Here is a 21119-nt window from a genome sequence, read left to right as displayed (position 1 = left end):
TTGGTTGAACTCGCAGGCGGCCGAATTTTACGACGAAGGAATTTCCAAGCTCGTCCATCGCTACGATAAGTGCCTTAATTTAAATTGCAACTATGTAGAAATGTAGTATTTAAGTGTGGCTTTTATCTGCATATAATTAAAAAAATTCCAATACTTTAGTTATTTTTAATTCCAAATTCGTAATGTACTTTGTGGATAGCCCTCGTATCTGTGATTCTGCTGATCTCCCTTGGTAGTTTTTTCTACGTGTACATCTACATCTGTATCTACATGCTCACTCTGCAATTCACAATTAAGTGCCTGGCAGAGAGTTCATCGAGCCACCTTTAAGCTACTTCTTTACCGTTCCACTCTCGAACAGCGCGCGGGCAACACGAACACTTAAATCTCTCCGCGCGAGCTCTGATTTCTGTCATTTTATTGTGAAGATAAGTCCTCCCTATGTAGCTGGGCGTCAACAAAATATTTTCGCAATCGAAGGAGAAAGTTGATGATTGAAATTTCACAAGAACATCCTGCCGCAAGGAAAATCGCCTTTACTTTAATGGTTCCCACCCTAATTCGCGTATCATATCCGTGGCACTCTCTCCCCTATTTCGCAATAATACGAAACGAGCTCTCCTTCTTTGAACACTTTCCGTGTCCTCCGTCAGTCCTATCTGATGCGGATCCCAAACAGCACAGCAGTACTCCAGAAGAGGGCGGTCAAGCGTAGTGTTTAGTAGACCTGTTACATTTTCTAAGTGTTCTGCCAATACATCGCAGTCCTTGGTTTTCTTTCCCCACAACGTAATCGAAGTGATCGTACCTATTTAAGTTATTCGTAATTGTAATCCCTACGTATGTAGTTGACTTTACAAACTTTAGATTTGTATGATTTACCATGTAACTGAAATTTAGCGGATTGTTTCTAGTGCTCATGTCGATGATTTCACACCTTTCATGAGTTACAGTCAATTGACACTTTTCCACCATACAGATACCTTGTCTAAATCATTCTGCAATTCGTTTTGAACACCTAATAACTTTAAAACACGGTAAATGACAGCATCATCTGAAAATCGATTTCTATTAAGCGGTAAGTCACACAAATCTGAAGACTGTAAATTGAACTAAATTCTTAGGGATTTCAATTACAAATAACCTAAATTGGAATGATCACACAGATAATGTTGTAAGTAGAGCAAACCAAAGACTGTGATTCATTGGCACAACACTTAAAAGGTGCAACAGGTCTACTAACGATACTGCTTACACCACGCTTGTCCGCCCTATTCTGGAGTATTGCTGTGAAACGTGGGATCCGCATCAGATGGGACTCACGGATGACATCGAAAAAGTACAAAGAAGGGCACCTCGTTTTGTATTATCGCGAAATAGGGCAGATAGTGCCACAGACATGATACGTGAATTGGAGTGTCAATCATTAAAACAAAGGCTTATTTCCCCTCTGATTGTGAAAACATTTTGTTGGTACACACCTACATGGAGAGAAATGATCATCACGATAAAATAAGAGAAATCTGAGCTCACACAGAAAAATTCAGGCTCTCGTTTTACCCACACGCCGTTCGAGAGTGGAACTGTAGAGAGACAGCTTAAAGGTGGTTCACTGAACCCTCTGCCATGCACTTTATTGTGAACAGCAGAGTAATCACGTAGATGTAGGCGCAGATGTAGAAACAATCTAAGAGAACTGCTCACATTGTCTCCTAAATCGTTTTTGTAGATCAGGAACAACAGAGGGTCTATGACATTCCTTGGGGAGAGCCAGATATTACGTCTGTCTTAACGGCTTTCCGCTAATCATTACGAACTGTGACCTTTATGACAGGAAGTCATGAGTCCAGTCACACAATTGAGACGATACTCCATAGGCATGCAGTCTGATTAGAAGTAGCTTGTGAGGAACGATGTCAAAAATCATCATGAAATCTGAAAATATGGATCTATTTGACGCCCACTGTCGATAGCACTCATTACTTCATGGCCCGCCTCTTTAACAGAGTGGTAACATGTTTGCCTATACTGCAGTGGGCCCGGGTTCGATTCCCAGCCAAGCTGGAGATTTTCTCCACTCGTGCTCTGGGTGTTGTGTAGTCCTCATCATAATTTCATCACCACCGACACTCAAGTTGCCCAACGTGGCGTCACTTGATACAAGACTTGCAACTCAGCAGCCGAACTTACCCGCACGGGGCGTTCCGGCCATCGATGCCATACGATCATTTCATTTCATTACTTCATGAGAACAGAGAGCTAGTTGTGTTTCACAAGAACGATTTTTCCTGAATCCATGCTAACTGTCAGTCAACAAACCATTTTCTTAGAGATAATTCATTATGTTCGAACACAGAATATGTTCTAAAACCTTACTGTAAATCGACGTTAGTGGTGTGGGCCTGTAATTCAGCAGATTAGTTCTGTTTTCTTTCTTGGGTATTGGTGCGACTTTTGCAACTTTCCAGTCTTTGCGTACGGATGTTTCTACGAGCGAGGGGAAGGTATATGATTACAAAATATGGAGCAATTGTGTCAGCGTACTCTGAACGGAACCTGACTGGTATACAATCTGCCTTTCTTAAGCGTTTTAAGATGCTTCGCTACACCGAGGATATCTACTTCTAAGTTACTCATGTTGGCAGTTGTTCTTCGTTCGAGTTCTGGAGTATTTACTTCGCCTTCCCTTGTGAAAGAATTCCGGAAAATCGTGCATAGTATGCCGCGTCTTTAGAGGCGCTCTCGTCGAGAACATCACCATTGTTAATACGCAGTGAAGGTATTGATTGCGTACTTTACGCACGACAAGAATCTCTTTCGGTTTTCTGCCAGATCTAAAGACAGAATTTTGTTGTAGAAACTTTCGAAGTTCACGCTTATTTTCGGGCTTCTGCAAAACTTCGCCAATCGTGGACATTTTATTTACCTTCTTTTAAATTTGGCTTTCTTTTTTCGTTTAGTGTTCTGACCTGTTTTGTGCACCACGATGGGTAGTACCATCTCTTATTAATTTATTTTGTATATATGTCTCAGTTTCCGTCGATACTACATATTTTTCCGAATTTAAACGACATCTGGTCTGTCCCATGGACAATGTGTCTAATAGTATATTTTAAATACGACAGTATGCCGTCATAGGCACTGTATAACACTTAAAAACACTTGATAATGGCACTTTGAAGCCGAAATAATGAGCGTGTAAATGTAACACTGCAAATAAAAAACAATCTAATGGCGATACTGACTTTAAAGAAATAAATTGGAATGATCACATGCCCAAATCTGCACAAATGGCAGCAGTTGCAAGAGGCATAAGAACTATCTAAAATTTTATTTTAGCGCAAAGGTTTGCAAAAGGTGAGATACGAGAGTGCCAGAAATATAATTCACTAGTGGCTGCAATCATTAAGAGACTTCTCCATCAGATACAACGCCCATATGTGGTTGAATGGAAAGGCTTGATTCCAAATCATAGACATCATTTCTCCTGGAAAGCGTTGCACTAGAGGTCTGAAAAGCTAGTGAACATTTCTTACGACCTCAATCAGCACACCGTCTACCATTTGTGATCCTCCTCAATCAACCATCGCCTATAATCCAGTGGATATATCACTGAACCTCTGATGTGGCCTCGAGACACAATGCATTACAAATATTGGAGAAATATAAAACGACATCATGAGGGAGTTGCAGATACCGATTTCATACCACATTCCTTACCCGAATCACTTTCTAAATTCGGTAGTTTTATTATGAGGTTGCACTGTCGGCGACGAGTAACAGCACTGATGGTCTGATAGTATACACTCGGCTGATCACTGTCTGTATTCAGTGTCGCGGTATTTGTCTGGGAAAACCACTTCATTCGGAGGTAATGAAATACCTCGATTTATAAAGCCAGTATAGCTTTTAACATGGATACTTATGAGCACCTGTAGAACCAAGGCCGATTGTGACAGTAACACTCAGTAGTTGTTGCGATCATGTTTTGTTTCATCTGGCGGTTTGCAAGACGATTACATTTCTTTTTCTAATACACAGTGGTACCACTCGCAAGAAAAACTTATGAGACATGTCCACCCATCACTGATATTCGGTCAGTATTATTTCGCGTTGCCAGCAATCAGTTATTGGCGAAGTATTGTACGTAGCAGCAGGGGATGCATAATAGGTTCGCCTAGAGCATCAGGCTTATAAAGATTGTGTTTGTGTTCCGACATGTGCAAAGGAAATGGCGACGTCCAGTCGTAAGTAAGGTATAGATATGACGTGGAATATTGTAATAGCAAAGGGAAAAGTATCTCACATCATAAGAATGGTACAGATATTTCTATTTCCAGGGCCACAACCGTCAGCAAGATGTATTTCCGATACTTCGCTCATTGTGGAATATTGTCCAATTGAGACCACAATCGTAATATTTAATTGTAAGTATAATGATCAAATATGTATGTGGCTGGTTTCCTAGGAGTACTCTGTCTAGGAGTACTTGGCTTGCAGCAGTGGTGGCCTGTGGCGGGAATTATTCGCATTTCCCACTAACAGCATGAGCCGTCCAAATGGAAAGGCTTGTTGGAATGCAGGAATGTAGCTGACTCAACCGTGTCGTCCTCTACACGGCCGAATACCGAATTAATACTTAGTATGTGTTGGACAGTCTTCGAGATCGCATGGCAATTTCAGAAGATTAAATACGGATGTGTGTTTGAGCTGGACCATTATTCCTTCCCATGTAAATTGTCCAGTTGACTGCTTCTGCACATTTCCTGCCTTCATTTGGTTGAGATGACATCGATTGTGGTGTGTGTTGTGTGCACCTAGCACGTGAAGAACGGGTGGAAGACACATTTGCTGATTCTCTAGACTTGAGAAACACCTTATTTGACTTTGTAAATTCTAAGGATGATTTGGTATCTGTTATATCACCGACATCGGTATTCACGAGTGGAATATCAGTTTCCTCTATTTTTTCGAGGTTTCATGTAAAGGTCTTTGTAGAAGAGGTAAGTTTCTATTACTCACTGGTTTACAGCACGCTCCACCTCACTAAAGTTTCCAGTTTCTAGAGAAATAATTTCCGGACTGTAGCTTTGGAATTATACCATGCAAGCAATACTTCTATGTAAGCGATACTGCTATGTAAGTGATATTGCTATGTGCTTGATGTCGAGAAGTATCGCGAAAATAGTATGATGTTCTGGCAAACCATGTGAAATTACATTTGTTCCTGTAATCCCAGAGTCTGGAGCTGGGTGTAGAAAAGCAAGCAAGTAAGGAGGCCAGGGCCCGAAGCAGTAATGCCTTCGTACTGAGGGTAACCGACCAACACTTTGTAATAAAAGTTCAGAGAGTGACTTTGGTCCAGTGAGGGTACTCTGGTCACATGTTGGAGTCAGATGACTTGTGACTGTCAGCTGCAGTGGATGACTGCCCAACCTTATGGAAAATATTTAGTGCTGCGAGGAATATACCTATGGTGCATGTGCTTATGCTCTTTGCCTTTGTGGTATATGTACGAGTGTCTGGCAGCTGGTGGCTATATGTATGATGGAAAAGGGGCGATTTTGTATGGCGCAGGATGCGAAATGTATGTTTACTACATCGACGTGGTGCATGGTGATACGAGTATATTGCCAGGTTGGAGATCAGTTTCACGCTGTAATATTCAAGCTTCCATCCTCAGTGGCAGAACAGTGTAATTGAGCAAGTGTATTTCCGTATTTGACGATCTCTAGACCACTTTTGCAGGGTTTACCTGTCAGTGCAATATAGCTATCTGTACAAAAGTCCCATCCTCAGAAAAAAATGGCGGACAGTGCTCCCGCGCCGGCAGCAGCAGCAGTTTGGTGGGTAAATTCAGCAAGAGCCAGTCAGAATGCTCCATTCATTCACAAGACATCCTTTGTGCTGGGATGTAGCAGAGTGTTTACCATTTCTGAGATGTATGTTGAAAGCAGGACATTACGATTTCCAGGAACGGTAGCATGCAATGTCTCATTAGCTTCACCATGAAGAATGCATTCGGTGTTATTCTGAGCTATTTTCGTAAACAGCTCCCGTTAGGACAAGAATTTCCATGCAGACAATCTGAGACATCACGAATGCTCTTATAACAACAACAAAAGTGACCACTAACTATGTCTGCAACACTTAACGGTTTCCGTAATGAGGCTGATATGTGATGGATCAGAAAGAATGCATTTGGTCTTATTCTGGACTATTTTCGTTAACAGTTTCTGAAAGCATTGCAGAAGAATTCCATAGCGCATCTAGAGGGAGACTTGGCTGTTATTTAAATAGACATGATACATCGGTATAACACTGACAGCCTTTTAGCTGTGTCTGTGAAGGTCAGTCGCTATGCAAACATCTCTCATTTGGCAATTAGGCCTGCACTGGACCAGCAGGTACGCCTAGTGGCTGGGTAAACACAAACATAGTTGGAGGCATCTTACATGTCCAGGGAGAATGCACCCTGTGCTGTTCTGGGATGCATTGCAACAGATTTCTATAGTGTGTTCAGATGGAGACTTGGCCCTTATTTACATAGACCTGTGATGTCAGTATAATTCTGACAACCTTTTATCTGCACCTATGATGGTGAGTTGCTCAGCAATTAGGTCTTAGCTGGACCGCAGGTAGAAAGCCATGGCGCCAGCAACAATAAACATGTGCGTGTGGATCAGAGGCCTTTCGCATATGGGACCAGCGTGAGCGTGCTGTCTGCTGTGCGCACCTTGGAGCTCTGTAAGGGCCAGTTTGCTGATACGTTGTGGTCGAATGTCTTAACGAGAGTCCAAAACAGTTTTTTACGTGCGATGGATGTTTGTATAGTGCATTATTTCGGCTGTTTAAGCGTTGTGAGCGTGTTTGAAGAGCTTTATACATGAACTATTTCGCCAATTTTACGCAAGTGATCATTTCTGTTGCATTATTTTGTGAACAGGTCTGTAAGCTGTGCAATGGATTATTTCTATGGTTTATAATTTGTGAGCGCGTTTTGCAGAGTGTTACACATGCATTATTTCGGTGATTTACGAGTAGTTTGCAGGTTGTAGGCTGTGCAATGCATTATTTCGATAGTTCACAATTAGTGAGTGTGTTTGCAGAACGTTTTACATGCATTATTTTGACAATTTACAAGTTGTTTGTGTGTCTGTACATGAGTGTACTGCATTATTTCGGTGATTTACGAGTAATTTGCAGCTCTTAGGCTATTTACTGTGACCCCAAGCACGTCAGGGCACATGTTTTGAGTCAAATTAATAAATAAACTATGTGAAATCCATCCCTAAATAAATTGTTCCAAAATAAATAAAGTACAGTCCTTCCTATCCAGCATCCCAGCACAGGTTGAGTCATTTTCCCACCATTTTCCCCCCAGACCACCATGGGACGACAGTGTCCTCTGGTGGCAGTACTGTGTACTAGGTCAGTTGGACTCCAGACCTCATAGTGCACACACTGGATGGAGCTACTGCCTATGACAAATCAAATTGTTAAAGTAAAGACTGCCTGCAAAATAAAAACTTATGTTCATCCTATCCAGCAGCACAGCACAGGTTGAGTCCTTTTCCCACCAATTCCAAGGAGGAGGTGGCGGTCAGATGACTTAGGTTAGTGGAGGTGGCCCAAGTGACCTATTCTCCCACCAAAATTTTCTGTCTATTTTCTTAGGTTAGTGGAAGTATCCCAATTGACCTACGAGGGTTGGAACTTAAATAGCGGCAACTATTTATTCACAACCAATACAAAAGAGTTACATGTTTGCACATGTTACTTTCTTAAAAATAGTCACCAGCGTTGTGTAGAATCCATTCCCAGTGATGTTTAAGGTGTAGTATATCGTCAGCAGAGCCTGTTCTGTTGATGGTGCGAATGGAGCAGTCTACTCTGAATCTCTGGAACAGTTCTGAAGCGAATGCCATGAAGTGGTTCTTTGATCTTCAGAATCAAATCAACAGTCACAAGGACTTAAGTCCAGGGAGTATGGTGGCTGGTACAGTACTTCCTAGTCCCACTGACCAAACAGAGCAGCCACAGCTTGCACTGTATGCACCCACGCATTGTCGTGCAAAATGATGGGTGAGTTGCACAGAAAGTGTCGCCACTTCTTACGCAAAGCTGGTCGCAAGTGATGTTCCAGAAATGAACAGTAATACTGTGCACTGACTGTCTGCTGTGGAGGAACGTAATGCATTAGGATAGCGCCATCACAGTTGTACACGAGAATCACCATAATGTTCACCATACTAGGGCTCTGACTCACTTTTCACTTTCACGACAACCCATAATGATGCCATAGTTGGATTGGCGTTTCAGTTTTGGCTCATACAATATGGCCCATGTCTGATCCAGTGTTACAATATGGTGTAAGAAAGCCTCTCCTTCGCGCTCATAGCGCTCCAAGTGCATCCGAGGAGGGTCGTGACGCATCCACTTCTGCATTTCCATCAATTTATGTGGAACCCATCATGACGCAATTTTTTTGCATGCCGAGGCATTCCTTCAGGATACGAAGCACAGTCATACATGCTAATCCCGTTTCGTGGGCGAGCTCCCGAATCATATGGCGTCGATCACTGTCCACTAATGCAGCAATGGTACGCACGTCTCCTTCAGAGACTTTAGGACGACCTGCCCGATGTATGTCTGCCACAGTCTGCCAACCTTCATTGAAGGCTGTTACCCAACATGCCACTGTTCTGTACAGCAATGCTGATTCCGCGCACGCCTCTTGAAGACCTTGATCACACTGTCGTGCTGTACAATCTCTAGCACATTCAATCTTTATCCAACTACATCGTTCCTGTTTCGAAAACATAGTTACACAGTTACATTAGACCGCTGGCTCACAAGTGACTGTGTTTCCCTTGATTGTGCACACGCCGTTTGATATGGGACAGGTGAGTCCATTTGCTTCGAGGTAAGGTAGGTATGTTAATAACGTGTGCTACCAGCGACTATAGTAGAGTCCATTGCGTAGTGTCTGCACAGCAGTGTTGCCACTATTTAAGTTCCAACATACGTATTTTCCCACCACATTTTTAGGTTAGTGGAGGTAGCCCAATTGACCTATTTTCCCCTCCAAAATTTGATCTTCCCACCATGACGTAATTGAGATGTTGCCACTTCTATTGCCGCCATCTTGGATCTGCAATCTTGAATACATTTGGCAGCAATGCAGAGTGGGGTGATGCCACCCTTGTCCCACTACTCACTGTTACTATCCAAATTTCAGACGAAAAGTTCTGCAGGTAATACGGAAATATGTTGTGTGCCAGAAGACTAAGCATACAAAACTAATTGAACTATACCTGATACTGCCTAAAAGACCCTTTGAGATAGCTTTGTTGGATGCCGTTTTACCATGTCCACAAAGGAAAAGAGGTGTAAGGTATGTTGTTACTGTATACAATGCTTTCTCCATGTATGTCATATTGTATGCTGTGCAGTCAGTGACTGTGGGCACCATTACCAGAATGACTACAAGGGATTATCTGCACACAGGAGGCAAGCCAGAAATACTGATGTTGGACAATGTGTCATACTTTACAGGCAACTGTTGGAAAGAGTTCATGAACACTTACAACATTAAATATATACTTGTAGCCTGGTTTCATTTAGAAGCAAGTCCTATAGAGCGAATATTTGAGGAATTTAACAGATTTATCCGGACTTACACTCCTCACAAACAGGTAAGCTGTATCGAATACGTTAGCCCACTCCAGGAAGTTGTTAACAGTCTCCCACGTAGCTCATATGACTTTACATCTACAGAACTGCTGCTTGACAAAAGACAAGTAGACGACTGGGGAAAACCTCTACGTAAAGTCTTTAGGAAGGAAATATCGCGTAAGGAGAAAATACGTCGGGCACTGGTTTGCACTGAAGAATAGGCAGAATACAGAAAACAATTGTATGATGAAATAGGACGCTCTGTAGAGTACCATGTATGAAAATAAGTACTCCTCAGGACCCACCCAAAATCGACAAAGTTTGGTAAATTGAATTGCAAAAGACACCTACTGTACACAGCAATTTGTTATATCAAAAATTCCTCAACCAGGAGAATATAAGTTAGTATACTTAAACAGTGGTAAGGAGGAAGGGCTCTACCCGCACAAAGATTTACGCGAATTTGTGCGCTAAACAGATTTTGACTCTGATAAGCACGGCTTGGAGCAATGCATATATGTGCATATAAGAAATGGCATACTGTCCACTTGAATATACTTATTACGACTGATATTTAGTATTAAGGAACGATTTCATTTAGCGTACTTCATGTGTGTTCCGTTACTACGACGTAAGATTTAGTTATGCAAAACTTTCATTGTATGTTTACGAGCAACAAAAGCTCTGAAAACATTACCCTCGCCGAGTGCGGGAAATTATTTAATGTGACACTATACTATTTAAACACACAGTAGACGCAGGGAATTGGTGAAATGGAGTGAAGGCAGAACTGTGCACGCGCTGTAGCTAACTTTAGGTTGACTACCCGCGTGCATATGCGCAGCACAGCGTAAGATGACGGATCGTCACCAAACGACGAAACGCGAGAAATCTATGGTTAGAGAAAAGTTTACAATATGAGTTGACTACTAAGGAAATAAAACGTCTACACCACAGAACTAAACTAAGACGAAGAAATTACAAGGAACTAAGCTAAGGACCTTATATACAAAGGACGAATTAAACACTATCTACAGAAAACAAGCTACACCCTATGATACTATGTACGTTATTTATATTTATACAAGTGTACGCTACACAAAAGGGGATACCTAGATGAGGATTTAAGAAATATAAACTAAGTCTTGAAAATACTACGAGACATAGGCTTGTGTCTCACCTACGACAGCACTTTTCTTTCCAGGCACCAAAAAGGTAAGTCAAAGTGACAACTGCAGTACGAACATGTGTCCTCTTACAGCTCATAAGAATATCGATAAAGAATGGACTGCGCACTGACAGAAATTGAACATTTGAATATTACAAGTGTGATGTATCAGTAGCCAGTTAGCAAGTATGCATTTAGTTTTAAGTTAGTATTGAAGTTTCCTTTCAGCGAACGATGCATAGTCGCGTTCTGAGTAAAATAGGGAACACAATATTTAAGTGTTTGGTACCAAAGCATTAGGGCAGCACCGAAAATAAATAATTACACCGTATGTATATATAGATATGTGTGAGTGTGATGGTGTGAATCCGCATATGTGGTGTGTGTATCGACTCCTGTTCACTAATTTTGACATTGTCCTCTCAATATATATATTCTTTACTGTCGTTCCTTGTTAACAATATCACCTTATTCCCTAGATAGCTTTCACTCTGCTAATACTCGGCAGAAATCCAACCTGCATTTGGATCGGACCTCCTTAAATCTTGTGCAGAAAGGTGTGCAGTATACTGTTGCATCCATTTTCAATATTCTACCACAAGAATTAAAAAATCTTAGTAGTAATACACGCGCTTTCAAATCGAAACTGAAAAGTTTCCTCATGAGTCACTCCTTCTGTTCTGTTGAGGAGTTCCTTGAAAACTGATTGATTCTTATGTTATATTGTTGATTATGTTTACTTAAGCTTATGGATTGACTTTTTTGGGTTCAGAAACATTTTATTTTTACCTGTTATTTCTTTTATATTGTAATTTCATGTACTGTCATGTTCCAAGACCTTGGACATTTGCTCCACAATTTGGTCATATGACGCGTAAATCAATAAATAAAAAAAAGGCTACAGTACGTCAGATGTACAAAACGTCGAACTTAGGTCTTGTCCTACCAAATGAAAAGGAATTAGACAAGCATTACAAGACCATGTGACTGAGAAGAGCGCCAAGCAGGTGTTAACAGCACATTTGCACACGGACACAATGTGTCTCAACATTGTTTTACACTTGTTCATTGGCACAATTCTCGAAGAGACATATTCATCCACATCAGAATACACAAGAGTGACATCATGTGTCAAAAGGAAGTATAAGTCACTGACACTGAAGTATACTGTTTATAGTCGATGATGACACTTGCATAACACAATATCGTACTGTAATACTGTATCAGTAGATACTGTAGACGAAGTAAATGGTTAACACGAGTAGACAGAAATGAAATGACGTACTCAGTAATTCTTTCGTGATGAACGAAGGATTGCAGTAGCAGAGCAAAAATAAATGCACCTTCCTGTCCATAACATTTCCAGTAGACCAGTAGACACATCCTAGTAAATTTGTCAGAGTAGCAGCTCAACTTAGTTATGTAGGCTTATCGCGGTTTCATGTTATGAAACTTTCTTTCCTCAGTATCTGTAACGTGGATACTTGTTTCAGGTGGAATGTATGAACACAAAAAGTCGTACACATAATTTGATAACGTTGTATGCAACTATTTTGTCAGTACTGGAAAATGAGGTTGAAACATTGACGAACTGTGTAGTGTTAGATTAAGATGAGACTATGAACACAGATGGTCCACATATGAACATTCCAAAGGGTAATGCCCGACAGCAAAGTGGGCTAAAAATAATAATGCAAAAACTGAAAAATGTTATGTGGTATAAAATCGCAGAAATGTACGTAATACAGACAATTATTCTGAAAAAAATCGTTTGTCCTATAAAACGTCAACACTGAAAAGGCCTCACGTTCGCACTCCTCATTCAAACTGTACACCTCCTCAAGAGTGTACTTCCTTACAATAATCGTCATAAATTCCGTTTTTTGTTTGTAGACACCTTTGACCAACTCCTCCCACTTTCTGATCTGCAACTCGAGGCAGAAACCTATTCATTCAATCAGAGTGACAGAATGAGGAAATTTTAGACAGAGAAAAATAGACAAGCTAACATATCAACTCTATACAACAGTCGACAAAAGGCTGTGTCAAGGAAAAATTAGAAGTTCAAGAATATCGATGTTAGCAGAGGAAAAAATATTGCTATAGAAGGAAAAAAATCGCATCGTTGCCCTTATTGTAAAGTAATTCTGGGTGTAGATGGACAAATGATTTGCATATCAATGACAAAACTGCAAAACGTACACTACTGGCCATTAAAATTGGTACACCATGAAGATGATGTGCTACAGACGCGAAATTCAACCGACAGGAAGAAGATGCTGTGATATGCAAATGATTAGCTTTTCAGAGCATTCACACAAGGTTGGCGCCGGTGGCGACACCTACAACGTGCTGACATGATGATAGTTTCCTACCGATTCCTTATACCGATTCCTCATACACAAACAGCAGTTGACCGGCGTTGCCTGGTGAAATGTTATTGTGATGTCTCGTGTAAGGAGGAGAAATGAGTACCATCACGTTTCCGAATTTGATTAAGGTCGGATTGTAGCCTATCGCGATTACAGTTTATCGGTGGGCTCAGGAGGGTAATACGGAACGCCGTGCTGGATCCCAACGGCATCGTATCACTAGCAGTCGAGATGAAAGGCATCTTATCCGCACGGCTGTAACGGATCGTGCATCCACGTCTCGAACTCCGAGTCAACAGATGGGGACGTTTCCAAGACAACAACCATCTGCACCAACAGTTCGACGACGTTTGCAGCAGCATGGACTATCAGCTCGGAGACCATGGCTGCGGTTACCCTTGACGCTGCATCACAGATGGGAGCGCCTGTGATGGTGTACTCACCGACGAACCTGGTGCGCGAATGGCAAAACGTCATTTTTTCGGATGAATCCAGGTTCTGTTTACAGCATCATGATGGTCGCATCCGTGTTTGGCGACATCGCGGTGAACGCACATTGGAAGCGTATATTTGTCATCGCCGTACTGGCGTATCACCCTTCGTGATGGTATGGGGTGCCATTGGTTACACGTCTCGGTCACCTCTTGTTGGCATTGACGGAACTTTGAACAATGGACGTTACATTTCAGATGTGTTATGACCTGTGGCTCTATCCTTCATTCGATCCCTGGGAAACCCTACATTTCAGCAGGATAATCCACGACCGAATGTTGCAGGTCCTGTCCGGTCCTTTCTGGATAGAGATAATGTTCGACTGCTGCCCTGGTCAGCACATTCTCCAGATCTCTCACCAATTGAAAACGTCTGGTCAATGGTGGCCGAGCAACTGGCACGTCACAATACGCCAGTCACTACTCTTGATGGACTGTGGTATCGTGTAGAAGCTGCATGGGCAGCTGTACCTGTATACGCCATCCAAGCTTCTTGACTCAATATCCAAGCGTATCAAGGCCTTTATTACGGCCAGAAGTGGTAGATCTGGGTACAGATTTCTCCAGATCTATGCACCCAAATTGCGTGAAAATGTAATCACATGTCAGTTCTAGTATAATATATTTGTCCAATGAATACCTGTTTATCAAATGCATTTCTTCTTGGTGTAGCAATTTTAATGGCCAGTAGTGTAGATAACTGTCTTAAAAGTAGGTGGATGTGTGTTTGTGCTGTCGATGGAAATGAGGGAAGTGTGTGTCTAATGTGTCCTCGCTTAGAGAGCATCATAAGGCTGCATTTGAACCTTGGGCTGGGGCAGCTGACGAGAGCCCATCCAAAAACAAAAATTCTGTGGAAAAACTTTTATTTTGACCTACATACTTTACTCTATTGAACAATTCTGTACCAAATTACACCTCCTGCCCATATCAACCTCTGTCGTGAAAACAAATAGGAAGATGAAAGGTAAATATAATCCACCTTTGAACAGTTCTGGGTAATGCCCCAGAGTTCAGTAGTTGATATGCAGATTTCATGCCACACTCGTATTACGTGAGAAATGTTTGTGAGGTTACTCTTTAGTGAGTCAGGCATAATAGTTATTATTTACACTGAATAAAATTCCACCTCTACCACTGTATTGTTTATTAATAACGATACCAGTTTCGGAGGCGTAATCCTCTATCTTCAGGCATCATGAAACTTAACAAGAAGGCTCCATACAGTAAGCGTGCATTACAACTTTCCATATCGCCTTCCCAAATGTAGTGATCCTACCTATTATCAGCGAAGGGTGAACAACAGTTTCCTGGACAACAGCGAATAGAAACTTTGATATAGTGTAGTCCATATTTCATTCCTTTCACATCACTACAGTATAGTTACAGGTTGGGCGGTTCTGGATGCAGACGTGAGCGGGAAGCTAAAGAATGGGTTCTCAGTAACATAGCGAGAGCGGAGTCAAGAGTGCTTGCTCAGACGGAACATTCTTTATTATTTGATGCATTCCATACAGTACTTCAACGAAAGCTGCCCAGGAGCCTTAGTGACTAGTAGGTAGGGGATGTGCCTCCCAACGAAATGCTGAAACAAACAGCAACTGACATTGACAGCATCCTTGCTAACCCAGTAGTGTGTCAGCTCCTTGGTGTGACGAGGTCAATGATTGGTAATTGCTGCGCAAGGCCCTTGACGGGTGGCAGAGGAGTGAAGGCGCACCGAGTTGAAATCAGGAATCTCTGAGGCTGGCTCGTGTATCAGGTTGTGGTGACCACTGAGTGTCTCCGCTCCAGGGGGCGCCATTCAAAGCCCCGAATCATCAGAACTTGCATTACAATTTTACATATCGCAGATCCGAGACTTTGGTCAGTTATTGATGCTGCTCGATGAGATTGGAGTATCTTAGTCATACATTCGACCGATAACTGGCGCGGAGACTGTGCCGGTCAAATGTATGTTGAAGGAATGCTGCTACCAGATAAGCTGAGAGCGTTTATACCTCCTCTGAGTGGGTGGGCTATGACGGGTGTTATGTTCCCATCATGTAACTGGCTGTGGAACTCTGCTTGTGGGACACCATGCAGCATCTCAGTCAACCACTACCAGCAAAAGCCCGCACTGCACGGTGCTGTGCCTGCACTGCAGAATTATGTTGGGCATACATGTCGCTTGGTTGATTGCGGAGACCTGCCTCAGGCTCAGGCCTCAACAGTATGCTTGTATTTATGCTCGACTGTTTTTCTCCTTGATAAACTGTATGATAAATGCATCGTTGGTCGCTTGCTCACACAGTCTTCTTTGAGGCGAGAGTTATGTAGTGATTAAGATATCTCCGGTGGTCGGTCGCTTCTTCGAGAAGCATGGTGTTTTGTCATTAGGCTGTTGGGGCTTGGCTGAGTTTGCGTTGTAAAGGGTAAAGTTATATATGAGACTTTAAATCAGCAGTGCAGCGCCAGCGCGGGATCAGACTACAGCCAGAAGTCAGGCGCTGGGAAGTGGACTGCACGGTCAGCAGCTTCGCAACCGTCTCTGTGAAGACACGCTGCATTGTTGACGTCAGGCCACTCTTCAGGAAGTATTACACCCCGAGTGCAACAACTGGGCCATCGTCCTGTCCCAGAACATCCGACATGTCGCACAAACTCCGACTTTAGCAAGAAATCAGCGTGGTGAAGCAGTATTTATAAACAACTAAGTCAGCTCGCCAGGAGTCGAACAGCTGAGCAGTTCTGGCAGACATCTGAATTCGTGCCAGTGCTGTTCAGCACTGCGCTGACGACACAGAAGCTTCTGCCAGCGCCGGGACACGAACCGCTGCCTGCTGCCTATGACTCTGGACGCCAGGACAACCTCGTACTTTGCTGCCGTCCCGGGAGTACGACGTGAGGGACCAGCAATATCTGACCGCGCCGGGATATCAACAGAACACCATGCTCCGCGCGTACTGGAGCGTGACGTATCTGACGTCCTCGGGGCAACCCCCACTGCCCTGTACCGCATATAGCAACGAAAGGTGCTTGCCCGCCACTGACAACTCAGCTCCGGGCATATCGGAGACGCCAGCTCAGTGGGCTGTCTCTCGGGCAGCGCCTATCCACTGTACACTGTCCTACCTCACCTCTAGCCACAGCGCAGGAATATTACCAGGGAACACAAGGCCGTGCCAGAGATTAGAGTGCACTCAAAAGATTATCTAAACTGAATAAATTAATAAAGAACTTTTGTATCACCGGTGGTCTGTCTGCAGCTTCCCCGCAGGTCACACAAGTCTTCCAAACCATCTACGAACCATGCAAAGCGAACAGAAGACCAATATTCCCCTTCTGGCCCGTTACAGCATCGTCTGACTTGTGCAAGCGTCAAGGTTTAGTTATTTGTAAAGCATCGTGCACAGAGCTAATAGCTCAACTTATTGTTTCCAATTAATCACAAGAGCCATGAGATGTTACATGTATGTCTAGCTGGGGGATAATTAGGGGCATACAGTGTGAGGGAGAAATCCATAGGCATCGAATTGTGCTACAGTTTGATCTTTTGCTACTCTGGCCTGGTGATTTTGTTAAACAAATGCTGGCGCCTCAGGGCACTTTGGTACGCCATATGACGTCTTTGTGTGTGTGTGTGTGTGTGTGTGTGTGTGTGTGTGTGTGTGTGTGTGTGTGTGTGTGGGCGGGTGGGTGGGTTTGGCAACCTGTTTCTTCAACCAGATGAAGTATGTGGCTTCCTGAGCTCAGGTTCACCGCTATCTGTTCAGTTTTACAATCAATAATAGCAAATTTCTAACACTCAGATGCTGATCAGTCCAACGTATAATTTTACGACTTCATTTTTTCTGTTGGACCAAATGGGTTATGTGTTAAGCTTACCTACAATAAATATGCTTCTGGCAGTTACTTAATATGTCTCACATAGCCTCCAACTATCCATTGTTAGCGTATTCATAACCTAATTCAACTTCTCAGCTCGTCCATGTGCCTTAAGAGTAAAAAAACAAATATGAGCCAAACACCAAGGCCGCATAGTAGCTTTATATGCAGTGGCTAAAACTAGTGCAAGAAGAAGTGAAGAAGTATTTACTCTTCTTTAAACAAATAACTGTACCCACCGTCTCCCACTAGTGATTATCACCTTACATGAATAGAGAACATTGGAAAAAATTTGTGGCGCCCAGGTGACATCAGGCTTATACCGTGTGAGGCCCCTCTAGTCCTCGTAACGGCCTCAATTCGACGAGGAAGATATTTCGGAAGTTTCTTCAAGTATGCCATATCCAGCTGACGCCACTCGTTCGTGGTTAGATCGCGTAGAACTACTAAAATGCGGTTATGTTGATTACTACGTTTGACCTGGTGTTCAGATTAGGTACAGATATTTTCTATGGGATTAAGATCCGATGTATTAGAGCACTAGTCGAGGTGTAGTAGCGTGCCAGAGTGTTCGACAAACCAGGAATGTACTAAGAGAGAAATCGTGAGCACACTGTTGTTGTCACCATGGAAGGCGGGAGTGTCGACAGAAAGGAAAACACTTGGTCACCAGGAATGTTAAAACAAGAAGCGGCTAATTTTCACGATAACCTGAATGAGTGTGAATAAGTGGTTGTACGAAAAACACCCTACAAACCAGCACCGAATCACTTCTGGCCTTAATTACATCCTCCATACGCTGCAAGTTAAACTCGTCATTGGGTTGCCTGTGCACTCAAAGCCTTGCATCATTTGAGGAGAGACAAAATCGCAACTCTCGAACGACACCACACGCCTGCAGTCAGCTACTGTGAAGTTTCTGTATTTTTTGGAGCATTGAAGCCAAGTAGCTGTAAATGCCGCTGTGACCAACGCCCTCTCGTGAGGGCGCCAAATGTTCCTTTCGCAGTGTTCGCTAGAATTTTGGTTGAGAAGGACCTATATTCACTGACATCAACTGCTGTCCGGTTTGAAAACGGTTGTCATTGACAAGATGTGACGCTTGTCAGCGGTCCCTGTCGGTAAAAAATACTTTCATAACCACTATTCCTACGCCATGTTACATGACTGCGAGTGGTACGCCATTCCCTGTAGACACGTTGGACATTCCGCGTTGACAGATGCGGTTCGAGAACATTTTTCACAAAGCGAAAAATCATTTGGCACTATCTCCGCCCCCCTCTCCCTGCGCCACCGAAACCCCTCCCAGACACTAGTCATTAGCTGACTTCCGTTGGAGGCTCGGTGAGGCCACTTTAATGTCAATGTGACTACGTTTAACCCATTTACATGAAATGTGTAATGATATAGAGACGGAAATCCGACTTTTTTTGACGCAACAGAAATTTGCGCTTGTCGCTTAGGAAGGTCGATGTGGACGCCAGTCTGCAATGAATTAGTAAGGCGTTTTTGTGAAGGTCGAAACCGCGGAGTACGGACGACTGGATAGTCACGAGCCAGATAGTGGACACTGCCGTAATGCATGGATGCTTGTCCAAACGGACTCTGCACCGTCATTCGGAATGACAGAGGCACTGCAATATTGTATTTATCCGCTGACACCGGGCAAGCGACTTTCAAGTAAAATGTACATAATGAATGTACGAGTACTGGTTGTAGACATGGTTGAGAACATATGGAAGTTTGGTTCTGACGGTGAGTCGTGCACCGTTAGCCAAATGCCAGGGCGACCGCTCGCGATGAGCGGGAAAACCGGGTTCGAGTCGGTCTCGCACAAACGTTCATTGTCGTCATTCCATTGTACAGTTGATGGTAGACTGTATTCGCACCTGCGAATACATTTCATGTATCTTTGCTGATTGTAATAAAAAGAATTACACTAATAAAATTAATTTATTCATTAAAAATTCCTAATTTTGCAGAAACAAAATAAATTTTGGCTATAAGAAAATAAAGTAAGCTGTTACCTGAACCAGCAACAGATCGACTCCCGAAGAGCGAGTTGTAGGTGTAGGAGGGTCTTAATAACATCTTTGCAAGTTTTTCACTGCTTGCACAAACTCACAAAAGAAACTTTGGTGGTCTTAGATTGTGTTTCATTTCCCTTTCTTGCGCTTTTCTTTCTCGATAAGAACGCCAATATCTTTTTTTTTTTTCATGCGTACTTCCGTCAGCTAGTTCGTCGTTATGAAAACAGTAAATATGCAGTGCAGCCTATATCACAAAAGTTCTGAACAAGCAGAAAATTAACAGTGTACTAGCATGGAGCAAGACCAGTCAGGGAGACTTATTAAATACTGTGGTCTGGAATTGAGTGTTAGTAGTTACTATCACATTGTTTGAATATCACTGTCGACTATGCTATGGGGAAGGAGAGTATCCGCAAACTGTTTATTCTTCGTCACTGAGCATGACGAAGCGCTCGGTATTTTGCTGTGAAAAGTGGTCACGATTTATTGACCATAAAATCCTGAGGTTAATGTACCATCTGAAACATTTTACCCAAGCCACAATTATCATCTCCTGTAGCTGCATTATGACACTGCTTTCCACGCTCTGGCCCAGGGCTCGATTACTGATGACGATACCAATTTAAACTGACAGATCTGTTACTGCAATAGCGTCAAATCAAAATATTTGCAGATATGTGTGAGCCACCGAAGTTTATTATTTATTGATCCGTAAGCATTATATGTACAATGATCGACCAAAATTCATGGCTACAACAAAATGGGAGAACTGTACGAGAATAGAAGCAAAAACTTCCAGTAAATATGGATCTGCAAATGAACTGAATGGCACTATTAACTAATTACCAATTATGTCACAAATGACAGATACGTGTTTAATGAACACTTTGCTTCTGTTGTCCTGTACTTTGACTCATAACATTCTCCGCTACTACACTCCTGGAAATTGAAATAAGAACACCGTGAATTCATTGTCCAAGGAAGGGGAAACTTTATTGTCACATTCCTGGGGTCAGATACATCACATGATCACACTGACAGAACCACAGGCACATAGACACAGGCAACAGAGCATGCACAATGTCGGCACTAGTACAGTTTATATCCACCTTTCACAGCAATGCAGGCTGCTATTCACCCATGGAGACGATCGTAGAGATGCTGGATGTAGTCCTATGGAACGGCTTGCCATGCCATTTCCACCTGGCGCCTCAGTTGGACCAGCGTTCGTGCTGGACATGCCGACCGCGTGAGACGACGCTTCATCCAGTCCCAAATATGCTCAATGGGGGACAGATCCGGAGATCTTGTTGGCCAGGGTAGTTGACTTACACCTTCTAGAGCACGTTGGGTGGCACGGGATACATGCGGACGTGCATTGTCCTGTTGGAACAGCAAGTTCCCTTCCCGGTCTAGGAATGATAGAACGATGGGTTCGATGACGGTTTGGATGTACCGTGCACTATTCAGTATGCCCTCGACAATCACCAGAGGTGTACGGCCAGTGTAGGAG

The 21119-nt window shown here is 42.9% G+C and overlaps 1 protein-coding gene across 1 annotated transcript in view; it reads right to left on the bottom strand.

Moving 5' to 3' along the window:
* The window catches only part of LOC126355531 (ATP-binding cassette sub-family B member 5-like), a 188199-nt gene that overhangs the window by 48402 nt on the left and 118678 nt on the right, over window positions 1-21119 (bottom strand). The window lies entirely within an intron of this gene.

The sequence above is a fragment of the Schistocerca gregaria genome, chromosome 3, assembly GCF_023897955.1.
Source record: "Schistocerca gregaria isolate iqSchGreg1 chromosome 3, iqSchGreg1.2, whole genome shotgun sequence".
NCBI classification, from domain to species: Eukaryota; Metazoa; Arthropoda; class Insecta; order Orthoptera; family Acrididae; genus Schistocerca; species Schistocerca gregaria.
Note: the sequence above shows the minus strand (reverse complement) of the source record. Positions and strands in the feature narration are given on the sequence as shown.